Source organism: Rhea pennata, chromosome 3 (assembly GCF_028389875.1).
Source record: "Rhea pennata isolate bPtePen1 chromosome 3, bPtePen1.pri, whole genome shotgun sequence".
Taxonomy (NCBI): domain Eukaryota; kingdom Metazoa; phylum Chordata; class Aves; order Rheiformes; family Rheidae; genus Rhea; species Rhea pennata.
In genome coordinates, this window is record NC_084665.1 from 59,237,359 (window position 1) to 59,252,994 (window position 15,636).

Below are 15,636 nucleotides of genomic sequence, written 5' to 3' on the forward strand. Positions count from 1 at the left end.
TGGTGTCTTGCATAAAGTAGGCAAATTAAAATTGCACAGACAAATCACAGAATGGCTGAGGTTGGAAAGGACCTCTGCAGATCATGTAGTCCAAACCCCCTGCTCAAGCAGGGTTACTTGGAGCACATTGCAAAGGATCAAGTCCAGGCAGGTTTTGAATATCTCCAGAGAACAAGACTCCACAACCTCTCTGAGGAGACAGCTGTTCCAGCGCTCTGTCATCCTCACAGTAAAGTTCTTCCTTATATTCAGGTGGATCTTCTTGTGTTTTGATTTGTGCTCGATGCCTCTTGTCCTGTCACTGGGCACCACTGAAGAGAGTCCGGCCCCATCCTCTTGAACCACCCCCCCTTCATGCATTTGTAGATATTGATAAGATCCCCTCTCATTCTTCTCTTCTCCAGGATAAAGAGGCCCAGATCTTGCAGCCTTTCCTCATAAGAGAGATGCTCCACTCCTCTAATCATCTTCATAGCCATAGGGCTGGACTCTCTCCAATAGCTCCATGTCTCCCTTGTACTGGGGAGCCCAAAATTGGACACAGTACTCCAGATGTGGCCTGAGTAGAGGGAGAGGATAATGTCCCTCAACCTGCTGAAATATTCTTCCTAATGTAGCCCAGGATATCATTGGCCTTCTTGGCCACAAGGGCACATTGCTGGCTCATGGTCAATCTGTCATCCACCAGCACTCCCAGGTCCTTCTCTGCAGAGCTGCTCTCCAGATGGTCAGCCCCCACCTTGTACTGCTGCATGCAGTTATTCTTCCCTAAGTGCAGGACTGCACTTGCCCTTGTTGAACCTCCTGAGGTTCCTCTCCGCCCAGCTCTCCAGCCTGTCCAGGTCTCCCTGAATGGCAGCACAGCCCTCTGGTGTGTCAGCCACTCCTCCCAGTTTGGTATCATCAGCAAACTTGCTGAGGAGGTACTCTGTCCCCTCATCCAGGTCATTGATGAAGAAGTTCAACAGGATGGGACCCAGTACTGAGCCCTGGGGGACTCCACTAGCCACAGGCCTCCAACTAGACTCCACACCACTGATCACAACCCTCTGAGCTCTGCCTTTCAGCCAGTTCTCAATCCATCTCACTGTCCAGTCATCTATCCCACACTTCCTGAGCTCGCCTAGGCGGATGTAATGGGAGGCAGTGTCAAAAGCCTTGCTGAAGTCAAGGTAGACAACATGTACTGCTCTCCCCTCATCTACCAAGCCAGTCATTCTATCATAGAAGCTTTCAGACAGGTTAAACATGATTTCCTCCGGGTGAATCCATTCTGACCACTCCTGACTAAAAGTGTGCTGTTAACCTGGCAAATGTGGCTGAATTTTTACTAAGGTTTACTTAGTTTGTTTACCTCTAAGAGGATGAACATTCAATGAAAAGATCTCTCCTGACACAGTGAGATGCACTATGGTGAAGAATGTAAGTACTGAACTGAGGGTATTTATTTCTCTCTTGCCACTACTCCTTTCTACTTTCTGATTCTCTTCTCTGACTGCCAGACAGAGCACAGAGCTCTTCTTTTCTTCCACATGCCAGCAGATAACATCCAGGGTGAGCTATTCATTACCTTTCCAGGGATGGAGGTGAGGCTGACTGGCCTATAGTTGCCTGGGTCCTCCTTCTTGCCCTTTTTGAAGATTGGAGTGACACCAGCTTTCTTCCAGTCCTCAGGCATCTCTCCAGTTCTCCAAGACCTTTCAAAGATGATGGAGAGCAACCTAGCAGTAACATCTGATAGCTGCCTTGGCACTCATGGGTGCATCCCATCTGGGCCCATGGATTTGTGGATGTCAAGTCTGCCTAAAACATCTCTTAACTCAATCCTCCTCAACCAAAGGAAAGTCTTCCTTTCTCCAGACTTTCTGTCTCGTCTCCAGGTTCTGGGATTCCTGAGGCCGCCCTTAGCAGTAAAGACTGAAGCAAAGAAGGCATTCAGTAACTCTGTCTTCTCTGCATCCTTCATCACCAGGGCACCCATCCCATTCAGCAGTGGGTCCACATTTTCCTAGTCTTCCTCTTGCTACCGATGTATTTGAAGAATCCCTTCTTGTTGTCCTCGTCATCCCTTGCCAGATTTAATTCCAGGTGGGCCTTAGCGTTCCTTGTTGCATCCCTGCATACTCTAACCACATTTTTATATTCCTCCCAAGTGGCCTGTCCCCTCTTCCACATTCTGTGTACTTTCTTCTCCTATTTGAGTTTTGCCAGGAGCTCCTTGCTCATCTGTGCACATTTCCTGCCCCCTTTGCTAGACTTCTTTCTCATTGGGATGCTCACTTCCTCTTGAGCTTGGAGGAAGTGATGCTTGAATATTATCTAGCTCTCTTGAATTCCTCTTCTAGGTCCCTAACCCATGGGATTCCTCCAAGTAGTTCCCTGAAGAGGCCAATGTCCACTCTCCTGAAATCCAGGATCCTGTGATCCTACTTATTGCCCTGCTTCCTTCATGTAGGATTCTGAACTCCACCATCTCATGGTCACTGCAGCCAAGGCTTCCCCCGACCTATACTTCACCAACTAGTCCTTTGTTTGTTAGTACAAGATCTGGCAGTACACCTCCCCTCATTGGTTCTAAATGTAAGGAAATGCAAGCATGAATTTGGAATTCATGACTTTGTAATACCTTAACAGTTTTTAATTAAATTTTGTTGCATGAAATTAAGTTTCTGTGTTAACAGAAACATCAAGAAATTGATGGTGGGCTGAGATGGTATAACCTGCACTGCCATTAATATAAGAAATGAAGGAACTACAGGTTTATTACACAGCTTGTATATGTAATGGTCTGGAGATCTTGTACTTACTGGTAGTCAATTTGAAGAAAGCAGTAAGGCAGTCTTATCTAGGTCTCTCTGTCTCCCTCTCTCTTTCTCTCTTCCGCCTTTCTCTCTTTCCAGCAATTGTCTGCTGAGACATCTCCATTAGTCTGTTACATCTGTGATTTATCTCACTTTCTAGACTGAAAGAACTTCTAAGAATTGCTCAGTCTATTCAAGAATAGATTAAACTATTATGGGTATGTACCTTCTCACAAACACTTAATAAACATCATGTTCATTTTTAGATGTTTCTTCATTGACTCATGCCCAAAATTCAGTGTAGTGCTGTGTACTATACACATTTATATCCACCTGTACCTTGTTGCACTGTGATAAAGAATGATAAAGATGGGGAATAAGCTTAGGATGACCTTTGTATTCATGCATGAAAGCACAAGCCCAGGGAAGAATGTTTCAGTATAAATTTATGTTTTAATAGAGGTTCCTGTAAAAGTCTTATCAGGCAAAGTGCTCCTGTGTGACCATCCAAAATTTAGCATCTAATATGCATTCAAAGGCTCTAGTCATCTTCAGCACCTCTACATGAAATAGCTTCTCTTCAAATAAGCAGCTCTAAACTTCAGTACACATATTTTAAAATTTTGTCCTTGACTTCTACATTCAGAATTCCCAATCTAGAACTCTCCCTCTGTCTCAGAAAACATAAGAAATTTAGTATCAAGCTGACACTTTAAAAGTGTACAGAAGTTATATTTGTACAAAATGGTGTTCATTGCAATTGTAATTACCATTATTTTCAACTCTTCCACAGTTCCTGTCTCTTTCATTTTTTCCCCCCTTAGAGTCTTTGCTATGCAAAGGCAAATCATCAAAGCAAACCTTTATTATAAGTCTGTTGAATTGTTATTGCAAATTTCATTGCTCTTGATGAGACACAGAGATCCTTTTGCAGAACACATTCCCACTCAGACTAGTAGAGCACAGGCTGCATATTTCTCTTGTGGCCAGTACGAAAGTGTTAGTGATGAGTAATTCTTATTTTAATTAGCTGACAGAATCAGGTAAGAAGTGAGATTGTTCTTTTCAATAGGCACATGCTGTGGGTTTTTTTGCTTTTTCAAACTTGGAAATGAGAAAATATAGAAGGGTATTCAAAGAAAGGGTTAGAGAATATGAATGGGACAAAACAGAGAAATCAAGATTTTAGAATATTATTTTGATTCTAAAATATATAGAAGAGATTCCTTTATCTTAAGCAAAGGAAGAAACAATTACCAAGAGACTCATTGATTATTACTGAAGGTACTGTCCAGAAAATAAAATTATAATAAGTTCATTCAATATTTTTTCTTCAGTCTTCATTAGCCTTTCAAATTATTATATAGCTTCAGAAATGGAATCTATAAATACTTAAAGAACAAGGATTACAAGGACATTCCTCTGCATATCACAATGAATAAAAAAGGACCACCTCATCAGCACATTTTGTTGTAAGTATTTGTGCTGCACGATTGTTGCTTTCCTCAATGTAAAAGGAACAGAAATAAAATTAGAGTCATCTACTGACACCTTGAAAGGGATTCAGATTCTTAAGATTTTGTGGCCATTTTTGATGCCTTAGGATATCTTCCCTGACCTCCAGTTGGTGCTCCAGCATACTGCAAATTTCCTGGAGTTCCCGTGTCACATCTGCCATCTGATTTCCTAGATATCCTAAGGCATTTCAAATAGGACCAGTAGCTTAAGTTTAGGTATCATTCAAGCCCATAGGAATGTGATGTTCTAGCCAGAACAGAATGTTCTCGGTAGTGAACAGAAAACTTTCTGCTGAAATTATTTTGAGGGACAAATGGGTTTTTACTAAGTGGCACTAACTGCAGGAAATGTCAACCTCTCAAAGGAGATATTATTTGAACTATTAAAAATAAATACAAAAGAAAGAGAAAGAAGGAGTATTTTTTTGATGGAAGTTGAACAATTTTTAACAAAAAAAAAAGGTGATATTTGCTTTGAAGGAAACATTTTAATGGAAAAAGTTACTCAGCTTTATTATGGCAAATATACTCCTATCATTATTAATAATATCCCTGTTAAAGATAACTTATCTAGATAACCTCTTTCCCTAGTCATATTGTCATAGCCAATTGTGAGGGTAAGTGGTAAATATCCCTCAAGGCCAATGAAAAAGCTGTAAGTTTTCTAGCTTTGTTGTAAAACAACTGTGACCAAAATCACATGCTTTTGTAGTTTAACAATAACACTGGGACTTGAAGCTAGTACTACATAGCAGAGATTTGATTTGTCAGACTGCTAAGGAATTAAGAAAAAACATTCAGCATATTGCTGAGGAGACTAAGAAACATAAAAATCACTTCATCTAGAAGTGATTTCTGTTTTTTCTCTACTTTTCTTGTCTTTTGAATGTTGAGGAACTTTCATATTTAGATCCTGCTGTCTCCACTAAGCTGGGCAAAGAAAGGAGAGGAAGATTTTAGTAACCACAGTGTAAAATTTCGTGTTGCATTTTTTGCACAGTTTCAAGCATGCATTTATAAAGAGATGCAGCAAGTCTACAACTTGGTATATCATATTTTTGATCTACCAGTAATAATAACTGTTTTGTGTAGAGGAAAGATACTGAGGAATCTTTAGCTTTAATTACAATTTTAGGTAGGTATGGTTCATTTTCATATCAGTTTAGGAGGATAATTCAAAATCATTGGGCGCTTTAGTTGTATTGTAAAAATATTGATTTTCAACAACAAAAAAGAGTTAATTCTTTTTTCTGTTTGTTTGGTTGGCACTCACTTTCTTCCCAGTTTAAGAAATAAGTCTACCAAACATCTGTTATCAAGAAAGCAGCCTTTTTTGTGGAAAAAAAGTTTTGTATGAGAGAACTATGTTCAGTTTTAGGGAAGGCTGGCATTTATGATACTCACAGTAAGACAATTACAGGGTAGTTAAACTTGTATCAACTGCTTATGTAACAACTTAGGATGTCCATTCTTTTCATCTAGACTTCCCAGCAAATAACTGGACACAGTACTCCAGATGTGGCCTCACCAGGGCTGAGGGGAAGGATTACCTCCTCCAACTTCCTGCACTGCTCTTCCTAATTGCAACCCAGAATAACACTGGACTTTTTGGCCACAAGGGCACATTGCCAGCTCACTGTCAACTTGTTGTCCAAAAAGTCTCCCAGGACCTTCTCCCCAGAGCTGTCTTCCAGCAGGTGAGCTCTCAGCCTGTTCTGGTGTGTAGGGCTATTCCTCTCTAGGTGCAGGACCCTGCACTGGCCTTTGTCGAACTTCAGGAGGTTTCTCTCCGCTTGACTCTTCAGTTTGTCCAGGTCTATCTGAATGGCAGCACATCTCTCTGCTGTATCAGCCCCACTCCTCCCTGTTTTGTAAATTCAGCATACTTGCTGAGGGTGCACTTTGCCACATCCTCCTATTCACTGATGAAGCAGCGGAAAAGGGTTAGACCCAGCACTCACACTGGGAGTACAGTGCTAGTCACAGCCCTCCAACTAGACTTCGAGCCATTGATCACAATCTTAGGAGCTCTACCATTCAGATACTTTAAATATCACTATTTACTCATGTAAGTCATTACTTCTTCAGCTTGCCTGTGGGGATGTTATGGGAGGCAGTGTGGACGTCCTTAGTGAAGTCAAGATAGATAACAGGCCCTGCTCTCCCCTGCTCTTCCCAGCGTTTCCTTCTCTTGTGGAAGGCTATCAGGTTGCTTATGCATGATTCCCCTTTGGAAATCCATGGTGACTGCTCCTGATCCCCTTCTTGTCCTTCATCTGCTTGGAAATTGTAGCCAGCATCAGCTCCTCCATCTCCTTCCCAGGGATCGAGGGGAGGCTGCCTGGCCTGCAGGTTTCAGCATCCTCCTTCCTGCTCCTTCAGAAGATTGGAGTGATGCTCATTTTCTTTCAGCATGCAGGTCCTGATGACCATAGTCTTTCCAAGAGCATGGAGTACATGCAAAGATGGCCTTGCTATGACATTGCCAACCCCCTCAGCACTTGCGGGTGCATCCCATCAGGACCCATGCACTTGTGGATGTACTTGTTCAGCCATGCAGGTCTCCTGCCCCCTTTGCTCAACTACTTCCTCATTGGCAAAGACCGTTTGGGAGCTTGCAAGAGCTGATCCTTCAAGATCAACCAGCTTTCCTGGAGTGCTCTTCTCTCTCAGGCCCTATCACAACACACAGTTTGTTCTGGAGCAACATGCCCTCAGGCTCTAGCCAGCTGCAATCCTTTGTTCTGCCATACAGGACAGCCACTTGATTTTGGAGAGTAACTTGCAGCAAAAACCCTTTGGCATCTACTTGAACGCCAAGCATCAGTGAAGGTTGAGGGAAAGACAATGCCTGCAGGCATCACTGTCATTTGGACTGTGACTCTGGTACTCCGGCACAGACTGCACACATGGGTACTTGCCTTTCGGGATCTGTAGGCAAGCATTGACACGAGCCTGCCTGATCCCCGGTGGAGTCTGCCGCTGAGTCTCTCTGCACCCCCTTGGCACGGAGGTGAGTGGAGGCGGCATTCAGCCGCCTGAAAGTCGGTGTCCACAGGCATTTGGGAACCACAGGGCATTTTGCAGGGCATCTGGTGGATGCCTGTCCTGGTAGGTTTAGGCAACTGAAACCTTCCCTCAACTCTCCTCTGACTGGGACTGGAGCTGAGACCCCCCAGTTCCCATGCACATGCCACATTTAGAGGCCTGGAGGGCAGGTCCACGTGGGGTTGAGCGCTACCTTGACAGACTGCAGAGGAACCGTGCTGCTTGGGATTTAGGGCACCGTTAGGGCCCTGGTTCCCGAGGGGGCACGGGCCCTCCTGCTTGCCACCCCTGCCCCCCAAAGCTGGAGCCCTCCTCTCCACTCCAGCAGCAATGGGGCATCCTGCAGCCGGGCGGGGAGGCCTGTGCGTTGCGGGGCTTGGCCCCACACAGACGCAGCTGTGGAGCCGGGAGCTCGCCCAGCACCAAGCCCATCTCCTCCCCTGTCCCAGGCACCACTCGCCTGGAAACGGCACGGCGTCGGGGGCTCGGAGACTCCCCCATGCACAGGCACGTGCACAGCCCCGACCCGCAACCCCGCGGCGCGGCGCGGCAGCCCGGCCGGAACATGGCCCAGGTGCTCCCGGCGACCAGCACCGCCCGTCCGCAGTGCGAGGCTGCACCGGCGCGGGGTGGCGGGGAGACGCAGGCCGCCGGCCCAGCGACACTCCCCAGCCCAGCGCTCCGCTCCGAGCCTCGCGCAGGCCTGCCCGGCGCCCGGCGCTGCCCGGCGCTGCCCGGCGCCATGGGACAGGCCCACTGCTCCGCCGCCCGGGGCGCGCCCAGCCCTGCTCCCCGCGCGTGGCCACGGCCCCCGGCCGCTGCCCGCGCGGCTCCCGCCGCCGGCCTCGGCCTCGTGCCCGGGGGTCCTCCCGGCCCCCGGCGCCGCTGGGCCCCTTCGCCTCCCGCGGGAGCCCCCAGCTCCTGCTCTGCGACCGCGCGCGGGTGACCCGGCATGGGTGGACGAGGGACAGGCACCTCCTGCTCTTCCCCCACGCCTTCGCCATCGCCAGCCTCAAGTAAGCGCAGCAGCCGCAGCCCTCCCGGCCCTGCCGCCGCCTCGGCCCCCGGCCCGCGCGCTCCTCCTCCCCGCGGCTGCCCCTCGCCCGGCCCGCGCCTCCAGCGCGGGTGCCCTCTGCCCCCCGCCGGCACTCGCGGGCCCTGCGGGGAGGCCCCCGCGCCGCGGGCAGGGACACGCTTTCCCGCGGGCTCAGCGAGGGTCCGGGGGGAAGGGGCAGGCTCCCGCCGTCGCCGTCCCGCGTGCCGCCCGGCAGCGGCGGCTGCGCAGAGGTGCCCGTGCGGGGCGCTGCCCCCGGGCTCCTCTCTGCCGCGCGAGGCTCGGGCCGGCAGCACCGAGGCTCTGCGGGGCGACGGCTCTCCCGCGAGGCCTGCCGGGTCTGCCCCCGCGGACACGGCCTCCGAGGCGGCCCCTGCTCTTCCCCCTGCCAGGTGGGGCTCGGCCTTCCTGCTGAAGCACCGGGTGCCTCTCGGCGAGCTCCGGGTGCTCTGCGGGAAGGACGCGGTGGCATGCGGGCGGGAAGATGCCGAGGAGGTTTGTGGCCTGCCATGCGCCAGCACCCTCGTCCTCATGTGGCCCGCCAGCCACTGCGCGGTCACCTTCCGGTGAGTCGCGGGGACGGCTGCGCCTCGGCGCCGGGCGCCACGGGGCGCTGCCGGCGGGCGAGGCGGCTCAGGGGCCGGCGCCTCCGCCGCGCGGGGGGCGCAGCGGCCTCTGAGGCTGCTCCTCCTTCCCGCCGCAGGTCGCAGGAGGCGAAGGAGCGGTGGCTCAGCGCCTTCCTCGGGTGAGCCCTGTTGGGGGGGCGGCCACCCGCAGCGCCGCGGCCGGGCCGGCGGGGGAGAGGCGGCAGCTCCGGGCCGAGCGGTGGCAGCTGCTTCGCCTCGGCGTGGCGATGAGCAGCGGCCCCTGCCGCGGTCCTGCAGCTCCTGGCTCGCGGGCAGCCCGGGCTGTTGCTTCCCCCGCCTGCGGGCACGAGGCCCGGTGGCAGCAGCGGGGCCGGTGCCAAGCGCTGCTGACCACTGGCACCGCGGGAAGGTCTCGGTGCGCGGCGGCGCGGGGGCCGGGGCTGGCGGTGGGGGCGAGCAGAGGGGCTGGCGGTGACCGAGCTCTGCCCTCGCCCCTGCCCTGCGCCCAGGCAAGGCACGGGAGCCCCGGAGACGCGCGTCACCCCAGTCGCCTCCTTCCGGCTCCTGGTCGAGCTCGTTGGCTTCTCCGGCCCTGAAAGTGCCTGGGGGTCTCGGCAGCACCCCGAGCGCTGGAGGTCCAGGGAGCGGCACCGCCAGCAGCGGCTCTCGGCGTCTCTCCACCCTCTCGCCCGGGCCGTGTCGCCGGCTGCCCGCAGCGCCTTGGCCTCCACTTCAGCGGAGGTGAGCAGGGCTCCGCAGGCCCCGGCCTGGGCTGGACGCCGGCGGGAGGCAGCTGCGCTGCGGGAGGGAAGGTGGCCAGGCCTGGGGCCCCGCAGCTCCTCCGCAACTGTCAGGCGCCCTTGCCTCTTCCCGGCGGCCGCCCGGCGCTTTGCCATCCCCGAGGGCACCTCGCTGGCGGCCCGGGCTGCTGTGTGCACCTCCGCGACCTGAACCCCCTCCTTGCAGGACGGCACCGGGCAGCGCCGCGTCTCCGTCCCGTCGGCCCCTGAGGAGGCCCCCGGCTGCTGCGCCGGTGAGTCCGAGAGGGAAACAGCGCCGCTGCCTTCTCGCGTGGCGCTCGGCCGCGGCCGGGCAGCGGGAGCCCCGCCAGCCCCTCGGCCAGCGCCGGCACGGGGCTCGCTCGGCCGCCGCTGCAGGCTGCCCAAGCGACCCCCTGCCCTGCCGGGACCCCGGGCAGGAACCGCTGCCTCGCCAAAGAGCCCTGGGCAGGCCCAGCGCCCGTGGCCCTTGCTCTGTGCCCTGTGTGCTCCCCCCGCTGGGGCAGAGCCGCTGTTTCCACACCCAGCTCTGCTCTGCCCTCGGCGTCGCCGCGCGCTGCACACCCGCAGCAGGCAGCAGAGCTCTCTGCCCCCGCGTTTTTCACCCGACCTTTGCTTCCTGCTTGCTCGAGCAGATGGGACGAAGGCGAGAAGGCGGCTGATCCCGTGGCCCCTTGCTGGCAGACGAGGCTCGGCCAGCGGGCACGGCCCAGGGCAGCCGGACGCTGGCCTCCCGAGGCCTCTCTTTGGCCAGCCTCTGGCTGCCCTGTGTGGTGAGGAGCAGACCCTGCCCCAGGCAGTCCAGGTAAGCCAGCCTGGCCGGGCACTTTTCCTGCCACCGCCGCCGCCTTCTCGGGCCAGGCAGCACTGCCAGCCCGTGGGCTGGGCTCTGGGCAGGCAGGGACCTGAGGGCTGGCCGCTCTCCACACGCGCTTCTCACCGGCGAGGCCTCAGCTCCGCAGCCCCTTGCCCAAGTCCCAGGGCTCAACCCACGCGGCTCCCACGGAAGCAGCTCGGGAGGGCAGAGCAGCCCGGAGCGGGAGGGGAGAAGCAGATCAGCTCCCCAGGGGGCATGTTGGTGGCCTTGCCGAAATCACCAAAAGGAAACTCTCAGCAGCATAAAGAGCCAGGGATTTCTGTCTTTCCCCAAAGAAAGGGGTCGAGAGGGTGGCCCGGGGGCAGCCAGGTTGCTCCCAGGCTAATCTGCCTGCAGTGAGAACTAGCAGCAACCCCAAGCAAAGCAGAGCGCGCCTGCCCAGCCAAGGCTTGCCTCTGTCTGGGTCGAAGGCTCCCGTCCAGCAGAACGGCCTTTCTGCAGCCGCCCAACCCTTCCCCCACCGCGGCCTGCTTTTCCCTGCAGGATCTCCTCACCATACTGTACAGGGAAGGCCCTGCCGCGGAGGGGATCTTCCGCAAAGCTGCCAACGAGAAAGCCCGCAGGGAACTGAGGGAGGACCTCAACAGAGGGGAGGCCGTTGACTTGGCCAGCAGACCTGTGCACCTGCTGGCGGTAGTTTTGAAGGTGACTTCCTCTCACTGGCAGCTGTGAGAGCACCTTGCGAACCTGCACGGGCCCGCTGCCGTGCCCACATGGGCCCCCAGGAAACTCAAAGCTGAGAGCAGAGCCGAGCCAAACGCCGTGTTTTCCCACACTTGGGAAAGCTTGGCCTTTGCGTTTCCCACCTGCTTCTCAGTTCCCCTTCCTCTGCCACTGCTTTCCTGCCTGCCCATGGGAAACTCACTTCCTCCTGCTCCTTCTGCTCACCAGCAGCCTCCTCAGGGAGGCAGCCGGAGATTTTGGGGCGGACTAAAGGCTGCCAGGCGCTTGAGCCCAAGTGCCGGGCATGCTCCCTCTGGGCTCAGGGCTGATGTCCAAAGCCTCCCCTCCCTACTTTGGCCTTGCAGGACTTCCTCCGAAGTATCCCCTCCCAGCTGCTGTCAGTGGCCCTGTACGAGGACTGGATGCTGGCTCTGCAGAAGCCAAGCAGGGAGGAAAAGATTGACGAACTGAAACAGTAAGTGTTGTAGGCAGCCCCAGCATTAGGGAGTGGCTGGCAGAGGCTGAGGCCCTCTCTGGCAATGGGGAGGCTCATGCCAAAACCTGTCCTTTCTGTCAGCTTGCTAGAGCTCCTACTGCACCATGCAGCCACAGGCTTTTAAGGGCCTTCGCAAAGCCTGCCGGCACGTCTCTTGCCAACCTCGCCTTTTTTCTACCACTGGCGAGCTCCTGAAAAACAGGGACTCGCCTTTCAGGCAAGAGCTTGTAACTCAAGATCTCGCACTGAACCAGAGCCTCGTCTGTCCTCCGACATGCCATTTGTGAGAGTTTGCTTGCGGCTTGCTCACCGCAAGGTGTGGTGGCCACTGGCCCCGGAGTTCATGGGGCATTTTGTTTGTGTTCCCTTAGGGTGGTGCCAGACTACCCAAACCAAACCGCCTCCTCCTCAAGTCGTTGCTCACCGTGCTGCAGCACATCAGCGAGAGCGCAGACACCAGCAGGATGGATGCCAACAACCTGGCGATCTGCGTTGGGCCCAACGTGCTGAGCCCTGGCACCGAGATCACGCTCCCGCTGCAAGTGCAGCGGGAGATGAACGACAAGGTATGTTGAGCTCAGCAGCCTGCCACCTGTTCCGGGCACAGCCGGGCCATCTGCACAGATCCCTCAGCTGAGGCAAAAGCTACACAAAGCAGCACCTGGGAGCGTGGGGAGGGCCCCTCAGCTGGCCTGTCCTCGGTGTGACAGGCCAGTCTCTTTCTTGAGGGAGCTGCAGCCACAGAGCTCCAGCTTTTTGGACAGAAACATCCATGAGGTTGGGGAAAGACTGCTGGGCACATTTCCAGCGCCTTGCACTGAGAGCCTGTTTTGTGCGTATGCAGGTGACGATGCTGGTGGCTTTCCTCATCGAGAATTGCACGGCAGTGTTTGGGGAGGACATGGCTTTTCCTGGCAGCCCCTTGGCCGAGGAGGCCCACGAGCACACAGGCAGCTCTGCAGGTAGGAGGCTTCTCTGCAGGATGGCAGCACACAGGGTGCTGGTTCCAGCTCCTGAGCTGCAGATGGGAGGACATGTGTGGCACTGCAGAGCAGCGTCAGGGGTCCAAAACCTCAGGGCAGTGCTTTCCTGCTGCAGCCCTTCCCACAAGTTGCAAATGGCAGTGGGGAACTGCACAAAAGGCGTTGCAGAGCTTCAGCATCTGCACAGCTCTGCTCTTTGCAGCCTTGCTCACTGTGGGCTCTAGCTGCTCTCTCCCCATGAGGACATTGGCCCCCAGTGGTACTTGTGTCACCTGACTGCTCCTCACAGCCACAGGTGCTGCCAAGGGTGCACCTTGCCATCTGCCCAGGTCATGTGGTCCCACGGGGAAAGGCCCCTTTTCCCTTCAGAAGGCCAGTAAACACTAGCTAAGAGGCTCTGTCTGCCCACAGAACCCCCTAACCCCCAGGATGTGGGGACAATTACACTCCTCCCTTGACAAAAAGCATCCCAGGTGTTAAACATCTGTATTCCTCTGCTCTTCACAGCATTGCTCACTAGGGACTAGGGAGAGAGGGACTGCCTGTGCAGCATATTGCCCCCAGGGGTACTGGTGTCTCCTGAACTGCTGCTCACCTCCAGAGGTACAAAGGTGGCAGCTTGCCCTCAGCCCAGGCTGTGTGGTCCCACCAGCAAAGTCCCCTTTCCCTTCCAAAGGCCAGTAACAAGGAGCTAACAGGCTGCTTCCCCCCACAGCACTCCCCGGTGCTGCTCAGCAGGACCCTTCTGCACAGCACGGCCCAGAGCCTGAAGCTTCATGTGGCCCCGTCACCTTGGAGAGGCAGCAACCCCAAGGCAGAAGCCCCAGCAGGAGCCACACATATGCCACATGCCTCTCGGCCCCTCCACTGCCTCCTGTGAAAAACAACCTCAGCACACTGGACAGGAGCTGCTCCGAGCCCGCCCTGTTCTGCCAGGAGCACTGGGAAAGCTGCAGAAGGGACCAGCACCAGAGCACTGGTGCGGACAGCTTTCCCATTGGGCAGCCACAGCTGAGCTTGGAGAAGGCAGTGCTGGGAAAACCGCCTGCCCTTGTGCCTGCACAGCTATCAAACAGCTCTGCACCCCAAATTCCCTCCAGCTGCTGCCTGGAGAGCTCCCGTCCCGCTTCGCAGGGCCCCTGCACAACCCGCCCGCAACCTGCTGCCGTTGCCTCTTTCCGCCTGTGGGCCACCAGAACCATCTGAGCAGCCAGCAGCTTCACTATTGCATGCTGAGCGGGGCTCGAGAGCCATGGGAGCCCCACAGGGTCCTCGCAGCCATGGATCAAGGAAGAGCTGCCTGGCCAGAAGTGCTTTTAGCCTCCAAAAGGGCAGAGGCTGCGGGGAAAGTATCAGGAGCTTCCTGCTTCTTTGTGTGAGCAAAAAGGACTCCAAGAGGTGTGAGGAGACATTGTGCTTTCCTGTCTGAAAGAGCTGAACCTGGACCTCATCTGTAAAAAGGGGAAAGAGAAAGCAAAGCAAAGGGGAAGAGAATGAAAAGATAAACGGGGAGATAAGAAGAGAAAGAGGAAGAAAGGAAAGGGAAAGAGGAAAGAGAGAAAGAGCTAAAAAGGAAGGAGAAGAGGAAAGAAAAAAGAAATTGAAAGAGAAAGAAGAGAAGAAATAGGGAAATGTCAAGGGGAAGAGATAAAGCGAAAGAAAAAGCAGAGAAAGAAAAGAGAAAAGGAAAGAGAAATAAAGAAAGTGGAAAAGAGAAGAAAGAGGGAAGGAAAGACGAGACAAAATGAGAGCGAAACCAAACAGAAAGAAAGAAAAGGAAAGGCCAGAAAGGAGAAAGAGAGACAGGGAAAGAAAACATGAGAGACAAACAGAAAGAACCAAGAGAGAGATCAAAAGACAGGAAAAAATAAAAAGGAAAGAGAAAAGGACAAAAGAGCCTCTGGGATGCAGCAGCTGCAAGGCTGAAGCCCCAGCAGGAGCAGCACATATGCAACATGCATCTCTGCTCCGCCACTGCCTCATGGGAAAAACAATCCCAGCATGATGCAGAGGAGCCACTCCGAGCCAGCCCTGTCCTTGCAGGAGGGCTCTGAAAAGAGACGAAGGCACCAGAAAGGCACCAGCAATGCAGGCAATGTTGCTGCTTGGCATCAAGAGATGAGTCTGCTGAAGGCGGCCCTGGAAAAAGCACCTGCCCTGGTGCCTGAACACTTGTGCAGTTGCTCTGCCCGCCAAAGGCCCTCCAGCTGCTGCCTGGAGCTCTCCCGTCATCCTGCTTTGCAGGGCCCCCCATAACAGCCCCGGGACCTGCTGCCACTGCCTCTTCCTGCTTGCGGGCCACGAGAACCCTCTGAGCAGCCAGCAGCAGTCTGCCTCCTGCACGGTGAGCCTGGGGCAGGAGGCACCCGAGCCCCGCAGGGTCGTGGAGGGCAGGTATTGAGGCAGAAGGGGCTGGCCGGAGGTGCTCTGAGTCCGAGGAAGGAGGCAGGCTGAAGGGAAAGGATCAGTAGCTTCAGGCTTGCTTGTTTGAGCCAGCAAGAGCTAAAGCCTGCAAGGAAACATTCTGGATTCCTTTTTGAAACAGCAAACCATGGAAATATTTTTAAAAGAAATAACTGGTGATTAAATGGAAAGGAAAAGGGAACTAAAAAGAAAGGAAAGGAGAAAGGAAAGGAGAAAGGACAAAGGACAAAGGACAAAGGACAAAGGAGAGGAGAGGAAAGGGAAGGGAAGGGAAGAAATAAGGATCTAAAGGAAAGGAATAAAGAAGACAAGGCAGAAACAAAGTAAAAAGACATGAGAAAAGAAATAACCAAGAAAAGAGAAAAAAGGCAAGAGAATGAAGGAAGGGGAAGGGAGTGACAAAAGAG

The 15,636-nt window shown here is 54.0% G+C and overlaps 1 pseudogene; it reads left to right on the top strand.

Annotated features, from left to right (window-relative positions):
- The first annotated feature begins 9,273 nt into the window (after positions 1-9,273).
- On the top strand, positions 9,274-14,011 carry LOC134138857 (T-cell activation Rho GTPase-activating protein-like; annotated as a pseudogene).
- The last annotated feature ends 1,625 nt before the right edge of the window (positions 14,012-15,636 follow it).